The sequence below is a fragment of the Pseudonaja textilis genome, chromosome 11 (assembly GCF_049901715.1).
Source record: "Pseudonaja textilis isolate UNSWEBS1 chromosome 11, rPseTex1.2, whole genome shotgun sequence".
NCBI classification, from domain to species: domain Eukaryota; kingdom Metazoa; phylum Chordata; class Lepidosauria; order Squamata; family Elapidae; genus Pseudonaja; species Pseudonaja textilis.
The window spans coordinates 10,167,676-10,183,810 of NC_142000.1; the positions used below are offsets into that span (position 1 = coordinate 10,167,676).

Sequence of the window (16,135 nt, forward strand, 5' to 3'; positions counted from 1 at the left end):
GGAAATGTAGGAGAATTTGCATTCATATTTTTATAATAGCTGTGAACTGATACAGAATTACACATATGTGTTTAGGCTAGCGTACAATATAAATAGACAATATAAATAGCCATACATTTTCATAGTTAATTAATCTTTGCATTACATTGTTTATAAGCAATGCTGGAGATTCCTTTAAATAGCTTAGGTCTCTAAGCATTAATGCTGGCAAGTCAGTGTCACTGTCTTCATCTTATTTCTCAGTTTTGTTTTGTTTTTTGTTTTTTAAATTTCAACACACTGAAGCTGCCTGAACGTACAGAGTGGAATTATACATGAATATATTTGTGGTCTTCTACAGTATGTAAAAACAGATCAAAATGTATATACTTAGTCCCAAATGAATATATTATGCTGAAAAAAATAGAATTAAGGTCAGATAACAATCCTTTTCCATGTGTTTACTGAACATCTGCCAAATTAAACATGGCATTTCAAAAAAAAAAAAAGTACTTTTAAAAGTGAAAAAAGAAAGAAAACCGACAAATAAGAGAAGAGAGAAAAAAGAATAGAGCACAAAATCATTAAAAGGGAATTCACAAGCATCATAAAATTAGGTTACTTTTTTCAATATTCATAGATTAGTCTTAAGTGACTGAAAATGTATTGTCTTATAAATGAAAGATAAAGTTAAAATCTAAATAATATATGGATATCAACAGTATAAGTAATAAAGTAAGATTAAGCATATCACAGTATATTTTACCTAAGAGGCTAAAAATCTATCTTCATGTCCTTGAGAGCTTGAAATTATTGACTAATTAATAAAAATGGCATTGCCAGTGCTTCAGAAGCAAGTTCATTTATTATAAAGAAGTACTTTATGCGGTATCTTCTGGAACAGGTAATGATTAATATATATCAAACAGATCTAAAATACACAAGGAGTCACACATCACCCCATTTCAAACCTCAGTACAGTTAAGTATAGTGAAATGTACATTTCGGTGCCAGTCATCAAATGTTGAGGTAGAGAACTTAGAGAAACTTGAAGTGGTGGAATAAAGAGGAAAGACAACGGTCTATGGCTATTATCTTGTTTTTCCCTCCTTGAATTCATTTTCTAAGATGAAGTTTGGACAACTCATTAGGTAAAATCGGACATAGTCCCAATTTTACTCCCTGAGTTCTTTGATTATAGCAATAGCACTTAGACTTATATTGCTTCATTGTGCTTTACAGCCCTCTCTAAGCTATTTACAGAGTCAGCATATTGGTTCCTCATTTTACCGATCTCGGAAGGATGGAAGAATGAGTCCACCTTGAGCCACTGAGAATCAAACTATCGGCAGTGGGCAGTGAGTTAGCCTGAAGTACAACATTCTAACCACTGTGCTACCACAGCTCAGTATCAAGATTATCCTGGAAGGACCCTGTCATTTTCACTGTCCTCCTGCCTCATACACATAACGCAGTACAAAAATACCGACTCCCTTTGCTAATTGTTCCTCACAATTCTGTTCATCTTCACTTTCCCTTTTCTTTGCCTTGAACCCTTTCGATATTTCCTGATACTGGCAATCAGTTATCTCAGGGAAATCAAACTGAATGCATAAACCGAGACCCACGTATTCTCTCATTCACCAAGTTTCCCACCCACTGAGCCCAAAAGATTATTTTAAATGAAAAAAAAAAAAAAAAAGAACCTGGCTTGCTACAAGGAAAATCATAACATTATTATTTTTTTTAAAAAAAGTGCAACAATGCTTGTGGCTATTTGAACCCATAGACATTCTTATCATATCTGCATATATAGGGAGTGGCTTTAGGCCAGCATTTTCTTTGGAGATAATGTAAACAGGCACAGAAAATAGCATCGAGAGAGATGATAATATTACCAGTTTATCCTCTGACAAATTGAATTTTTTCTGGCTGGTCCTGTAGATTAGGGCAACCTTTATATGAATATTCAGCTCCTATCCATCCCCCATCTATGGAAACACTCATGCTCTGTTCTCTAAATTCCAAATGTGTCCATAAATCAAAGTCTCCCTGTTCTGATGCAAAGGAAAAGAAAAGAAAAAAAATGAATGTGCCACCTTCTTTCTTGGTTTAAAGGGCTTTTGGACAAATAAACCCCCTCTGTTTCAAGAGTTTTCCTCCATGGAATTTACCCCCAGGATGAGGATAATGAGGAAGACAATTTGGGATGCCTTGCAACAATTCAATCCGAGGTTTTTTTGTTTTTGTTTTTAAAGACAGTACCCAAGCCAGTCAACAACAACAGAAGGGTGAAGGAAGAGATGGTGGGTTTGTTTTGTGTGTGTGTGTTGGTATTTTACCATTTGCTCCGAAAGGAGCAAACTACACCTTTCAGGGTTGAGGAGACATGCAGATCGTTTCCTGTGCGACAGATGGAGGCGCTTCAGAAGTTAGGATCTAAACAGCAAACAGGGGACTCACAGTGTTCCCTGCTAATGGCAAGACACTGTAAGTTGCTACTGAAATAAAGTCACAATGTCTCGCTCTTTTCCTACAAATTATCATACACAGGCTCTGTGCAAAGTCTTACGAACTCCCTTTCGTTCTTTTTTCCCCTAATCCTTAACAGCACATTTGAGCCATAGCTTTTTCCTTTCCTTTCCTTTCCTTTCCTTTCCTTTCCTTTCCTTTCCTTTCCTTTCCTTTCTCCTTTCTCCTTTCCTTTCTTTCCCTTCACTTTCCTTCCCTCCTTTCCCCTTTCCTCTCCTCCCTTCTCCTTTTCCTTTTCTTTTCCCTTTCTTTCCCTTCCCCTCCCCTTCCTTCCCCCTTCTCCTTCCCTTCCTTCTCCTTTCCTTTCCCTTTCCTTCCCTCCTTTCCCCTTCCCTTCCCTTCCCTTCCCGTTCCTTCCCTTCCTTCCCCTTTCCCTCCCTCACTTCCTCCCTTCTTCCCCTTTAAGATTTTGGACCAGTCTTCTTTTTCTAACAGTGCAGGCAGTTTATACCAGGGCAGAACAGATTAGAAACACACACTAAGGAGCGATGAAATGAATAGTTCTTGTTCATTGCAGCCATCCAGCATTAAGCCTGCTAATTTGATGCATACACAAATGCAAAACTTTAAATGTTTTCAGTAGTTTCCTTAATGGAAGAACCTGAGTGCTTTCTCTCGGTAATTACATGAGCTTATTGCACTACTCACTTCTTGACTTTATTCAAACTATGCCCCCTGTTGCTTATTATCTTTGTTCATTGCAAGGATCTAAAAATCAAGTTCTTCAATCTGTTACCTTCCAGTTGTGTCAGGACTATAACACTCAGAATGCCAATTCAGTATAGTCTTTTTGGCCACACTACCTCAGAATTCTGGGTATTGTAGTCATAACCCAACTTCAAAGCACCAAACAAAATATTTCAAGATACCTATTCAAAATGAACACGAGCTCTCCAAGGCAAAACTGTTTCACAATTCAAATCAACGGCAATCTAATGTGGGGAGAAAAATAATATATCAGTCAGGCCATCTTTACGTCTTTTATAACCTGAAGCCATATTTCTCCTTTTGGGCACAGCTCCAGAAAAGGAGAAGATGAACTTTTACAAAACTGGATGAGGTTTGAGAAAAAAGTCCCTTTTATCACCATTATTACCATTTATGTTTTATACATGTATGTGCTAGAATACCAGAAATAATTGAAATTTCTGGATTATTGACAATCAAAGCAAAAACCATCCCAATCCAAAAGAGTTGAGTGCGTTTTCAAGTTGAAACAAAATTGCTATTGATAAGAATAATGGTAGATGAATGGATAGATGGATAGATGGATAGATGATGTATTAATTAATTTTACCTAGCCATGTTATTTGTTCAGTGAAAGGAGTCCCACAACTGAAAACCTCACTGTATGTTTTTAAAATTTTCCTTCTTTTTCCTATTCTTGTTGCTTTTGAACTGATCACACAATGGAGTGATAATTTACAATGAGAGCAAACATACCCACAGCCAAACGTATCATGACCAGATGACACATTTCCCAAAAATATTTTCCCCAATTGTTAATTGTTTGGGGGGACTGCAAAAATAAGGGCAATATTGTTCTTGGGTACAAATCAGAGAAAGGAAGACACCAAGTAGAACCCTATGTCAGAAATTATTGGCATATTCCTAAATAAGTGGTTTTTTTAAAAAAAAAACTTTGGCACATTTAAACGTAACTATCTTTTGAGGGGGTTATATAGGATGAACCACACTGAAAGAATTCTGTTTTGTGTTCTCTCTCTTCCTCCCTCCCACTCCGTTTCCCTACTCTCTCAACACACAAAACGCAACACAACATTTGATCTGAAAAGTAGAAAGGCATTTTGGTTTTTCCAAATAATGAGGGGGCAGGGACATGAGATTTAAATTGCAATTCCAAACTTCCAATTGTCACATATTGGGGAATGCAGTGAAGATTAAGTAAATTTGCAAAGCTTTCCTTCCTTAACTTTTTCACCATTAAGAGGAAAACAAATATGTATAACATTCAGAAGTGGAAAAATCACGTAAGATAAGACAGAGTTGATAGTGTTTCTAAGAGAGACAACTGTGCTGGATGGAACTGCACTCTCCCTGAAGAATCAAGATTACAGCTCTCAAGTTCTCCTGGACACAATATTCGTACTGGACAGTTAGGTATCATCAGGTACAGGAAAGGTTTACTCAGAAAGTGGAAAAAGTGAGCTAGTGATTCATGAATTGATAATGGTAAGACTGGATTGTGATGTACTCTTTGTGAGTCAGCCCTTGAAAATAGTCCCAAATGTGTGAATGTGGAATCGTGTCTTGCATAACTCATATACAGAAACCAGTTCATTGGCTGCCAGTTATTGTCCAAGTCTAATGTAAATTGCCCATAATGATATATAAATCTTCAGATGGCTTTCATACAAGTTATTTACAGGAATACATTCTCCCTTTTAATTCCTCTATATGCTTAGGCAGTGGTGGGATTCAACCGGTTCAACCGCACCACTTCAGCTTGTTAAATTGCTGACTGGCCATGCCACACCCCTCCCAGGAGTCCCCACGCCCTCCATTTTGGCTCACAGGTAAGTGCAGGAAAGCCTGCTAGACCCAAAACGGGGTGCGGGGAGGTACAGCATATCCCCTGTCCCATTTTTGCTCCCAGTGGGGTGCAGGAGGCCAAGTGCAGTTTGTCATACCCCCTGGCCATGCCCACCATGGCCACTCCCCCTCAGCCAGTCATTAGAGCAGAGAACCAGTTGTTAAATTACTTGAATCCCACCACTGTACTTAGGCCATCAGTGGCATGATCGGTTGCAAGTCTTCCCAATAATAAGTTTGACACCTTTAAGTTATGTCTTCTTTCTCTGAGGCAGGGATATTTTTATGGAACAAATTGCCAAGAAAATTCTCTTCTTTGTTATAATTTAGGAAGAAACTAAAGTCTTACTTATTGGTGCAGGGTTTTAAATGCTGTATTTTTTAATGTTGAGTATTTATTATATGAGTGTACATATGATTTTTTTTCCTTTTTAATAATGTTGCTACATCTTTGCAAGCTGTCCATAACTGTTAAACAGGTAAAAGGCCTAACATTTTTTCTAAACAAAATATAAGTAACCATACATGTTTATAAAATGAAATTACTGGTAATCCACAAAGACAACATTGATATTCTCAGCGGACTTTAGACTCTTCACTACTCATCCAGCCCCTTGAAAAAAAATTGGACATTGATAGAGAAAAATATTTATAGCTCAGAGTTGGTGCTCTCTAAGCTTGGTTGTTTTCTTGCAGATGTTTTGTTACCCAAACTAGGTAATATCACCTGTGCTGTTACAACTGATGATATCACCTAGTTGGGTAATGAAATGTTTGCAAGAAATCAACCAAACTTAGAGAGGATCAGGGATCCCTCAAACTGGACACCTACATTTTTTAACTTTGAAATGTGCCAGCAATAGATGTTGCCTTTGCCAAGTTCGGTGAATACAAAAGCAATTTCATTTTCTCAAAGATGTTCAGCATTTTTTAAAATTAAAACACTGACTTTTTATCCATGCGGATCAGGATAACCTAAGGCTGGGAGGGACATGGGCAGTTTGCTAGCTCAGAGGAGAGTCGTGATGCACCAGAACTCAACATAGGCAGTCAGCCATTTATGGCCTCAAGTGGCTTGAGATATTCCGGGCTTTGTCACACTCTTGGGACTTCAAATTCAGGAGCTGTCAAGCTCTAGTAAAGCACAGGGCATGGCTGGGTGGTCTGCGTTCAGCTTGATAGGTTACAAGTTTCTGCTTGTTTTATTTTTTCTCTTTCCCAGCATGGTGTGGGGAAAGAAAAAAAAACCTTCCAGTTCCTATTTTATTTCTCAGTTCTTTTACTTTCAAGTGTCCTTTGAAGAATATATTATGTATGAAGCCATCTACTAAATGAGGAGAAAAATATGTTTGGAAAGGAAGTTTATGTGCATGCAAAAAATAAAGGCGCAATATTTATCTAAACTACTCATTCAACAAAGTGTTATTTTTCCCATCTCTGACTGCAACGCTAAAAATGGGCCCTACTTACTATGATAAAGTGAGCCATTACTAAGGGAAATGGATTATCTCAAGTGCTTAATGTCATAAAGGACAGACATAAAAGAATTTATTCATCAAAAAAAATGCTACCGGAAGCAGTAATACTCTATTTTTAGCTGTGGATTTTTTTAAAAAATGTCCTTCATAAGTTCACCTTCGAAAACAGTGTTTTGCATGGATGAGGACTTATACTGGTTTTTCAACCTTTCGATGCTCATGTGTCTCCACCTGTAATGATAATTTTGGAGAAACTGCACTTACATAAAGATCCCACCATTGGGACATTGGTTATTATATAGAGACATTGATAAACTCAATAATAGTGTTTGTTTTTCCCTTCATGCTGTCTGCCAATTAATCCCAAGCAGATGTAAAATCCATAGAGGTATTTCTTCCTTAACAGCCCCTTTTTCAGTAACTATTTGAACTTATGACAGCATTGATCTTTCCACCAATTCTAGTTACAACAGCTACCTTGAGGTCATGTGATCGCCATCTGCAATCTTCATTGCTGGCTTCACTATTGATGAACAAAAGCAATGGGGAAGACAGCAGAAGGATGTATAGGATGACTATGTGATGTCACGCTTAATGACAGGGCAGGATTTACTTAATGACAATGGAAATGTCAGAAATATTGCCAATAAGCAGCGCAGTCATGCATTGGTGAGCTTTAGAACCATGTTGCTTAGCAACATAAACTTTGGTCCCAATTATTATTATTAACCAAGATCTACCTGTAATTAATAATTTACGGGAGAAGAAGGAGACTGAGGATACTTTTGGAAGTATACAAATTCAAACTTTATATATTCTCTCCAGAGGTGTAGGAAGAGTTTGGAAGTTGATTATTTTTTTAAAAAAAAGTCTGTGAATGTAGATTTCAACCTAAGTGCAATTTTTGTGCATAATGTGTTTTTGTGTCAGAAAACCATGCTATTAATTCTGGGAAATTGCAGAGGTTCTACAGACTACAGAAATGTATTGATGGCTCCCATATCCTGAGAGTCAAAAGTTTTCCACCCGTGATTGGTTTACTACATCAAAGAATTACCACTGCACTCATTGAGGATAGTTTTAATCTGAATATTCAACTAATCATAGCAATTCTATCATCTTTATAATTTGTTGTCACTGAAGTTGTAATGGCCCACTTTGTAAAATAAAACCCCCAAATAGTCTAATTTCTATGTGCTCCATCAACCACACATAATGGTTGTGAGTTGGAGGAGGAGGAGGAGTTGATGATCACCCATGCATATTAAAAGTGGCATTCTGGTTGATTGCCTTTTAATATCAAAATAGCAGGAAAATTAACATGTTCCTGTTTTCTGATCCAAAATTAATCCACATATTCCTTTCATTTTAACGAGATCTTTTAATGTAACTGATGAAAAAAAATGCATTACACATTTTTATGTGTAACTGGCAAAAATATGCATTTGTGATGGCACAGTGGTTAGAATGCAGTGTTGCAGGCTAACTCTGTTGACTGCCAGTTCAATCCTGACTGGCTCAGGATTGACTCAGCCTTCCATCCTTTTGAGGTTGGTAAACATGGACCCAGATTGTTTGGGGGCAATATGCTGACTCTGTAAACTGCTTAGAGAGGGCTGTAAACCACTATGAAGCAGTATATAAATCTAAATGTTATTGCTACTCCACCTGAATCACAAAATCAGAAGAATAGCAATCAATTGTATGGTGGTAATATCCTACTTAATGATGTTTACCATTAAAAAGTTATAGACAACAGCTATTACTGATAGGTCCATATGCAATGCAAGGTTTGAAATACCATCCCCTCATCATCTCTGCTTCACTCAGAAAACCACTGCTTTTAAAATATGTGAATATTTGGAGCAAGTGGAAACAGTGCCCCTTGTGCAAAGTGCCCCCTAAAACAATTATTTCTGTTCTGCAAACTGTTTCTGGCATACAAACCTTATATGAGCTGCTGAAAACAACACTTATTAGTTATTTTTTTATCCCAAGTACTTTTTTTAACTTTTGTACAGGTTTATTTGTTCCAAATAATTGTGTTTTATTCTGTTACTACATATGATGAGCTGATCAGAGTCATTCTGGAGTTGTGTGGCAACTAAATCAATAATTAAAATTAAATTAAATCATTAAATAATTTTAATTTGGTTTTGCAGCAAATTATGCCACCTCAACTAGAAATGTAAGACCAGCTAGGTTCTTTTGTCTCGCACAGTCAGTGGCCCATAAGCAAAAAAAAAGTTAACTTCCTGTCATCAGTAAACATCAGCCAATTGCCTTGCTGTAATATCTAGTGACAAACTGTATGAATTTACCACTATAAATCTAATGTGGGGACCTTACAGTATCTCAGGCCATAGTGCTTTTATATGTAGTCAGCTCATACATTCTATCGCTAGCCAGACAGTGTTGTGAGCATGCTCATGCTTATAACTATATATTTAAAGCAGGTCCCGCAGTGATAACAACTCCGTGGTGGCAGCAAAATATAAAATTGTCAGACTGATATTTTATGCTTCAAATTAATGCATATAGTACATTTCACCAGCTTTCCTCATAATAGCATTTCCAAATGTATTGGACCACAACTTCTACCATTTCCTAACTAGCATTGCCAGTGCTAGTAAGAAAACATAGGTATTATTTCTAGACTATGCCAAGCCAAAGAAAGGCTTCTTCACTTGAATAATGTCTGAAATGGACTGAATCCAGCTAAGCTCTTTGTTTTCCCCTTCTTTTGATTCCTTATTCAATGATTGCATTCCTATTTTGTGGCCATACAAACATCGTCATTCTCCATAAAGTAATACAACAAGATATATAGCAATCTCTGCTCCCTCTCATCTAGGCTTGACGTGATCAGAAGCATATTGTGCCAAACAAATGTGTCATTTTAAATGGAGAAAGCTAGAAAGTGGATATGCTAAGCTCAGTGAAGAAAATGAGAAGCTTTCAGTCACTACGTTGTGCCTCTTCTCTACTGAGGAGATTCTGCAAAACTAACATGAGTGAAACTGGAATTTTATTTGCTGAAAAGTCCAAACAGATGATGGTTGACAATTCAGCACTCTTTAAGACCAAGACACATTGCAGATTATCCATAATAAATAGTTTATCACTGCATTACTCTGAAGAAGCACCTCAGCTTCCCTTAGGGTTATTTCAGATTTTGCCATAGATCAAGAAGAAATGAACGACCAGTTTTGAAGACCTATAAGCCTTTTAAACTAGTTGTATTAAAAGAATACATTCTACTGTTTGAGATGGACAACTTTCCTGTCCAACTGTGTTAAATATACAGATTAGAAACAGACCTTTAGAAAAGTACTGAGGCTGATATTGCAGAGACAAGACAAACAGGCTGGTGTAGAAATATACCAACTTTTTGTATTGTTGCTTCGAGAAACGAAGATTGTGTTTGTGTTCAAACATACATATTTCTGCAAAATCTGTTATATATATAGGGTTCCAGAAAAGGTTAATTGGGTTCATTGAGAGAAAACTGAACACACACACACATACACACACACACACAAAGAGAGAGAGAGAGATCTGAAAAGATTTATATCATAGATGAAAGACCTTTAACTAGTTTCTCCCTCTGACCCTCTTTATGTGTATGTGTGTGTGTGTGTGTGTGTGTGTATCTTCATCACATCTCTTGAAGTCAAATTCTACAGTTCGGGTGACCTTCCAGTCACATCCTAAATCTCAACTGTTCAGCATGAAAATGTAAAGAACAATGAACATTGATTCCTTTAAAAAACAAAAACAAAATACCTTTGAGCAGAATGCGATCTGTAAAACAGATATGCCATACGTGGCTTTTAAATACTTACTGTATTTAATGTTGTCTAATACTATCAATGTCCTGCATGCATTGGCTTTTCAAATTACAGAAATTGCAAAGTGGTTAAAAAAAAGCCTCTTTGCCCTCATAATCTGCTGTTATTTTTCTCGGAGGCATATGCCTATCTTTTGGTGCAAGTAACTCTTCTATATTCTTGCTGCTGATATAACATAGAAATACTCACTCACCAGTGGCAAAAATAAAGAAAGAGAATCAGATCAGTCCAGTTAAATATGAACACCAGTTATTTCCCAAGAATTAAATTTAAGCACTAGAAATTTAATTATTGGATTCCTGAACACAAGCAACAAACTCCAACCCAATTTGAGTCAGAGTTTTTCTCTGAAAAAAATTCAAATCCCTACAATAAATCAATTGACAAAATAGTAACCAAAAATCCATGCTAAAGTAGGGCAAGGAGAACTATATAAATTAACTTTTAGGTATCCATAGTTTAACAGAAATGTTATTCCTTCTTCCAAACACTTTTTAATCAAGTCCCATTCTCAGAATTTGTTCTGCTGTTTCTATTGGTATATAGAGTTCATTACCATATAAAATTCTGATAATTTAACAGCTCAAAACTTTACAACCCCTTATATAGTTACCAGTACACTTATTCAATACCTAGTAGTCTACAACATATACAACCTAAGAAATCAAATGAAAATCAAATCAAATGAAGAAAGTAGAGTGCCAACTTGGCAGAAACTCTCTATAGTAAAATATAGCATAAATTACTCTATTGATAGATAATAATAAAGGGTGCAAATGTGTGTCAAAAATTCTACTGTCTGTAAACTAAATGTAAAAATCATTTTAAACAAAGTACTTAAAACAAAGTATTTAAAGAAGTTATAAGTATGTATATTTCTCTTACGTAGGATTAGAGAGCTCTAGAGTCACTATTAAATTTGATTCTCCATAAACACAAACTGATATCACTCAACTTCTACTACTGGTCTTTCTGAACTATTCAAGATCAAAGCGAAAACATAACTACATTACGAGGAACACAAGTTATATTTCTTCGCATTCCATTCATTCATTCTTTCATCCATTCATTCATTAAATCTCTGTGCTTAAAAATCTGCAACATTAAATAGCAAGACTAGAGCACTATCAACGCCAGGCCATCTATTTGATGTAAGTAAGGGAGTTCAATAACAAAAAATAAATAAAGGTAAAACCTGAGTTTCACAATCTCCATTCTGTAGGTAACTGTCATCCTTAAAGGTCAGCCTGAGTTTTGTTTCCTACTTCAGTGCAGGTATGTTGTAAAACAAAGCATTCATGTAGGTAGTGTCAGCAACAGTTTTCAATCTCCTCAACTCCGTTGAAAGCATCCCCTTGTTATGGATTTCCTTTCCCTTGTTGACTTTATCTCTCATCATGACAACATCTTGGTTGACCAACATTGTATTTTTCCCCATTAAAATTATGTTATGTATGACTATCCATGCTAGATTTGACCATTAATATAAAAGCATTTCTCCAGTGGTCAAAGATGTCCAACTGAAAGACTCTGATGGGACAAATATAATTCTCAGAAATCTTTCAACTTGTTTATGTTAAAGTTTAATTTAATCTGTCGACAATAAATGTACCTGGGAAACCAGGTGATTAAAATGCCTGGATCTATTTTTTTTTTCCCAGAAAAGGGTATCAATAGCATCTAGACAAAAATGTTAGTGCATACAAGTGTTCTTATACACCCATATGGCTGGAAAAAAAATATCAAGCTCTTTACATCTTTACTTACTTTCTCCAAATAAATAAAACTTGCAGAGAACAATTTTATATAAAAAGCCAATAATGTTGACAGTTCTATCCACTGCAGTGATAAAATACAGTTGGGGCTATTTTATATGGATATAAACCCGAACCAAACTGAAAATAGATCTAGACTGAACTGGAACTACTTTGGCAACCTTTTAATTACAGCTAAAAGCAAAATCCAAATAAGCCTGGTTCTTATTCTTTATAGGTTATGATTAGCAGAGTTCCCTGCCAGGATGTTAGGGAAAGATTCTTTTTTTAAGGGAAACAGAAAAAAAATTGTGGATTGTATGCAGCAGATAGAAAGTTAGCTGGAGAGATTTATTTAAACTGTTATTTGTCAAGAACTCTGACCTTTGATTTAAAATGCACATTTGCCTTCTAACGTCTTTTGAGGAGTCAACTGATTCCATGTAGTGGAAACATATATATATATTACACACACACAGACACACACACACACACACACCGTTGATGACAACCGATGGCTGCTATTTATTTCCTACCTGAACTGGTCCCTCCCTAAGTTTCAACCAAGTACTTGTCTGATCATGGTTACCTATGATATGATGCATCCTATACTTTAAGCTTGAGAGAGGATGAAAATTATAAAGAACAATATTTCAAAAGGAAGAGCAAAATCAGCCGCGTTTCATGGGGAAGACTCTGCTGTCTGATATTGGGTCTGCATAGATGAAGACAGGTATGCAAAGATTAAACTACTTCATAGCTACCCTTTGTTTCCTCCACATGATTTTTTTTTTCTCCCCTTCTCATTTTGTTAAAGCCAAAGTGGTCAGCAAAAAGCTTACACAACAGTTATGATAAGCACAGATTGATTTATGCATATTTATTGATAGTGTTTTCATTTAGTGATAATGAGTGATGCTTTAGTGCCATTGCAGCACAACACTATCATAATCTTCAGCTTTCATTCCTTAACATACTACAGCTTTTCTAACCAGCCTCATAACTGATACCATTTACAGTTGGATCATTCTGGCTTGGATACTTTAAGCAAACTTGTATTTCTGCAAAAAGCATTCCCGTTGTCCATATTTTCAATTTTAATTTGCAAAGAATCCTTGCTGGATTCCTTACCTCTTCACAAAGCCTCACATAGGGCAGTTCTATTCAAGTCTACTTCCAAAGAAGTTGCAACAATGCCAAGGGAAACAGGCTTTCAGAAAACCCAATCCATTTGTTAAAACAAAGTACCTTATTCCATCCCCAATACATTTCTTTGGGCTTTTTTTTTTAAAAAAAAGAGTGAATGAACTTGAAAAGGTTTGGCATAACTCCATTAACTCTCACACTGTTTCCTTGCAACTGAAGTGGACAGACGATAAGATTTCTGTTTATGCAAAGACAGTTAAGCTTTGAGACCACCAGCTATTAACACTATGGGGTCAACTTATAAAGAAGCAGAGATATCCCCTGGTATCAGCAGTCTCTCTTGACCTCTTGGCCCTTCTGAAGGATCAATAGTTTTCAAGCTAACCATGCATCACAGGTATTTCTCTAGCCAAGGGAAAGGGAATTTTAAAAATGGGGTTTAGACTTAAGAGTTTGGTACCTGTTGGCATCCGTATTTCATTTGTCTTTGGAATGGTTCCATCTTGTTCGCTCTTCAAGCTGTTCAAGTTAAGATAGAAGCTGTAAGCTTCAAATCACCATGGAATCTGCATTTAACTAATGCTGTCGCTCCACAAGCATTTACTAATGCTGTCAGTCCACTATTTTTTCCTACATAGTCTTTCACCATCACCATGTCACCCACAGGAAAGGGCAGATCTGCAGGCAGCCCTCCCTAGCCTCCGAGCCTTCATCTGATTTGCTTCCTCCCCCCCACCCCCCACTCCCCAGCTGAACAAAATGTTCTGCTATGGCTCACTGTACTCTGCAGGGAAGACTGACAGCTTGATGGGGATGTTACCTCCAGAAGCTGTGAGATTTAAGCAGAAATGCAAAAGAACATATTATTCTTCCAAGCCCTGACCCTTCCTCGATTCAGAATGAAATGCTGAAGGTGGTAGTGGTGGTGGTGGTGGTGGGTTGGAAAGGAAGAGACAGATGAAGAAGAACTGCCTTTGAATGTCTACTGAGCTTGCTCTGTTTGGCAAAGATGCCACTAATATGAGACCGGAGCTAAGGTGATTCCGGCAAGTTTCGTTTTGCATTAAGCTGCTCTGCTTCTGAAGCAGGACAAATAGAGGGAATAAATAGAGGAGGAGAGAAACAACTTGTAGATAAGAGGACTGTTTTCTGCAGGGATGCCCTCTATTGCATAACTCAAACACTGCCTGGTTTGGGAAACCGGGAGGAGACTGGACAGCTAGTTCTGGTTCTCCTGGGCAAGAAGCAAGGAATGGATGGAAGCTCCTTAGAAGAAGTTCCAACCTGGGAATAAGAGGAATTTCAGGAAGGTGAGAACTATTTAAGCAAGGGAACAGTTTGTCTCCTCCGGAGTTGTGGAAGCTCCATCACTGGAGGCTTTGAAGAAAAGATTGGACATTCATTTGTCAAAGATGGGATGAGGACTCCTGCCTTGGGTGGGGGGGTTGGACTAGAAGACCTCCAACCCTACGATTCTATGATTCCTCCTTCAGAGTGGTCCAGGAGATGTTGCTATTTTGAAAAAAGAGGAAGGATCCCTCTCTTTCCATCCATTGCACCTTCCTCTTCTATCATATATGGGTCTGGTGAACTGATGGCTTCCTTCCCCTTCTTCTTCTTTTTTTCCCTTTTTCATTCTTTTTCTATGGGAGTGTGTGTGTTTGTGTGTGTGTATGTGTGTGTAAAGGGGAAGGGGGTTTAATTTCAATGTCTTTCAAAATCTGACTGTAAGCCTATCTTCCAGCTAGGTGGAAAATAAGGAAGGGGAGGGGGGGTAAGAAGAGGAAGATGGAGAAGCTAGTGCGCTAGAGCTTGAAAACCCAAGCCCCCCCCCCCCCCCCCTTCAATAAGTGCACCTCGCACCACAAAACTGGCACCTTCCGCCGTTTCTCCCTCCTCTCCAGGAACGGCAGAGCCAGGAAGGAGGCAGGGAAAAAAAAAATTCGTAGCTGAACGGTCGGAGTTAGACACACTTTTTTTTTGCCTTCCAACCCGACGGAGCCATCACCACCCCCGCAACAACAACACCCCCTCTCTCTCACACACACACACACACACAACAGTCCTTCCACACACACACACACACACACACACACCCCCTTCTTCTGACGTGAGAACCTTCCTCGGGCAGGGAGAAAGGTGCCACTTCTGATGCGGGGGGGGAGGAGGATGAGGATGAGGAGGATATGATGAGGAGGAGGAGGAGGATGATACTCATAATAATCATGCTCCAAAGCAGGACTTACGGGGTTGTTTCCGGCTCGAAGGAGAGGAAAGAAGAAGAAGAAGGAAGAAAAAAAACCCGTTTGGCGAAGTCCCACCACTTCGGGGTGGCCGGGGGGGCAGGTGGGGGGAGAGGAGAGAAAGAAAGACGGCGGCTCAAGCCCGGAGAAGCCGGTGCGCTTCCCAAAAACCTCGGACCAAGGTGAGGGAAGACGTGTCCGGCGGCGTCCGCCTTGCCTTCGGTCAAACGAGAGAGGGCGAGCGGTGGGTGGCCGCCCGGTCCGGGCGAGCTTGCTCGAGCGCCCGCCCGCCGCCGGCGAGCCCCCCCGCCTCTTGGCGTCGGCTGTCGGGTTGCGGGGCGGCAAGTGTTGCTCTTCAGGCAGCCCCTTTGAGCCGCCTCGCTTTCCTGTCCTGTCCCGGGAGGGTCGCTGGGTCGCTGGCTTCACTTTCGGAGGGTTCCTCCGCCGGGAGGCTGTGTCGGGGCTCCCTCTCTCTCTTTCGGGGCCAAAGGGCGGCGGAGTTGGGGCTTCGAACCCCCCTCTCCTTCTCTCTCTCCTTCTCTCTCTCTCCTTCTCTCCTTCTCTCTCTCTCTCTTTTTTCTTTTCTTTTCAATGCCGGG

The 16,135-nt window shown here is 38.6% G+C and overlaps 1 protein-coding gene across 3 annotated transcripts in view; it reads right to left on the reverse strand.

Moving 5' to 3' along the window:
* CDH8 (cadherin 8) overlaps positions 1-15,594 on the reverse strand; it is a 197,943-nt gene extending 182,349 nt beyond the window's left edge. Inside the window, exons 1-2 of one of the 3 annotated variants that reach the window (XM_087940575.1) lie at positions 15,540-15,585; positions 13,754-13,812 (exon numbers count right to left, since the gene is read on the reverse strand). The gene's annotated coding sequence lies outside the window, so the exon portion shown is untranslated. Of the gene's footprint in view, positions 1-13,753; positions 13,858-15,539 lie in introns of those variants that run through there. The other 2 variants (XM_087940576.1, XM_026714112.2) reach the window with 2 other exon arrangements.
* Between the last annotated feature and the right edge of the window lie 541 nt (positions 15,595-16,135).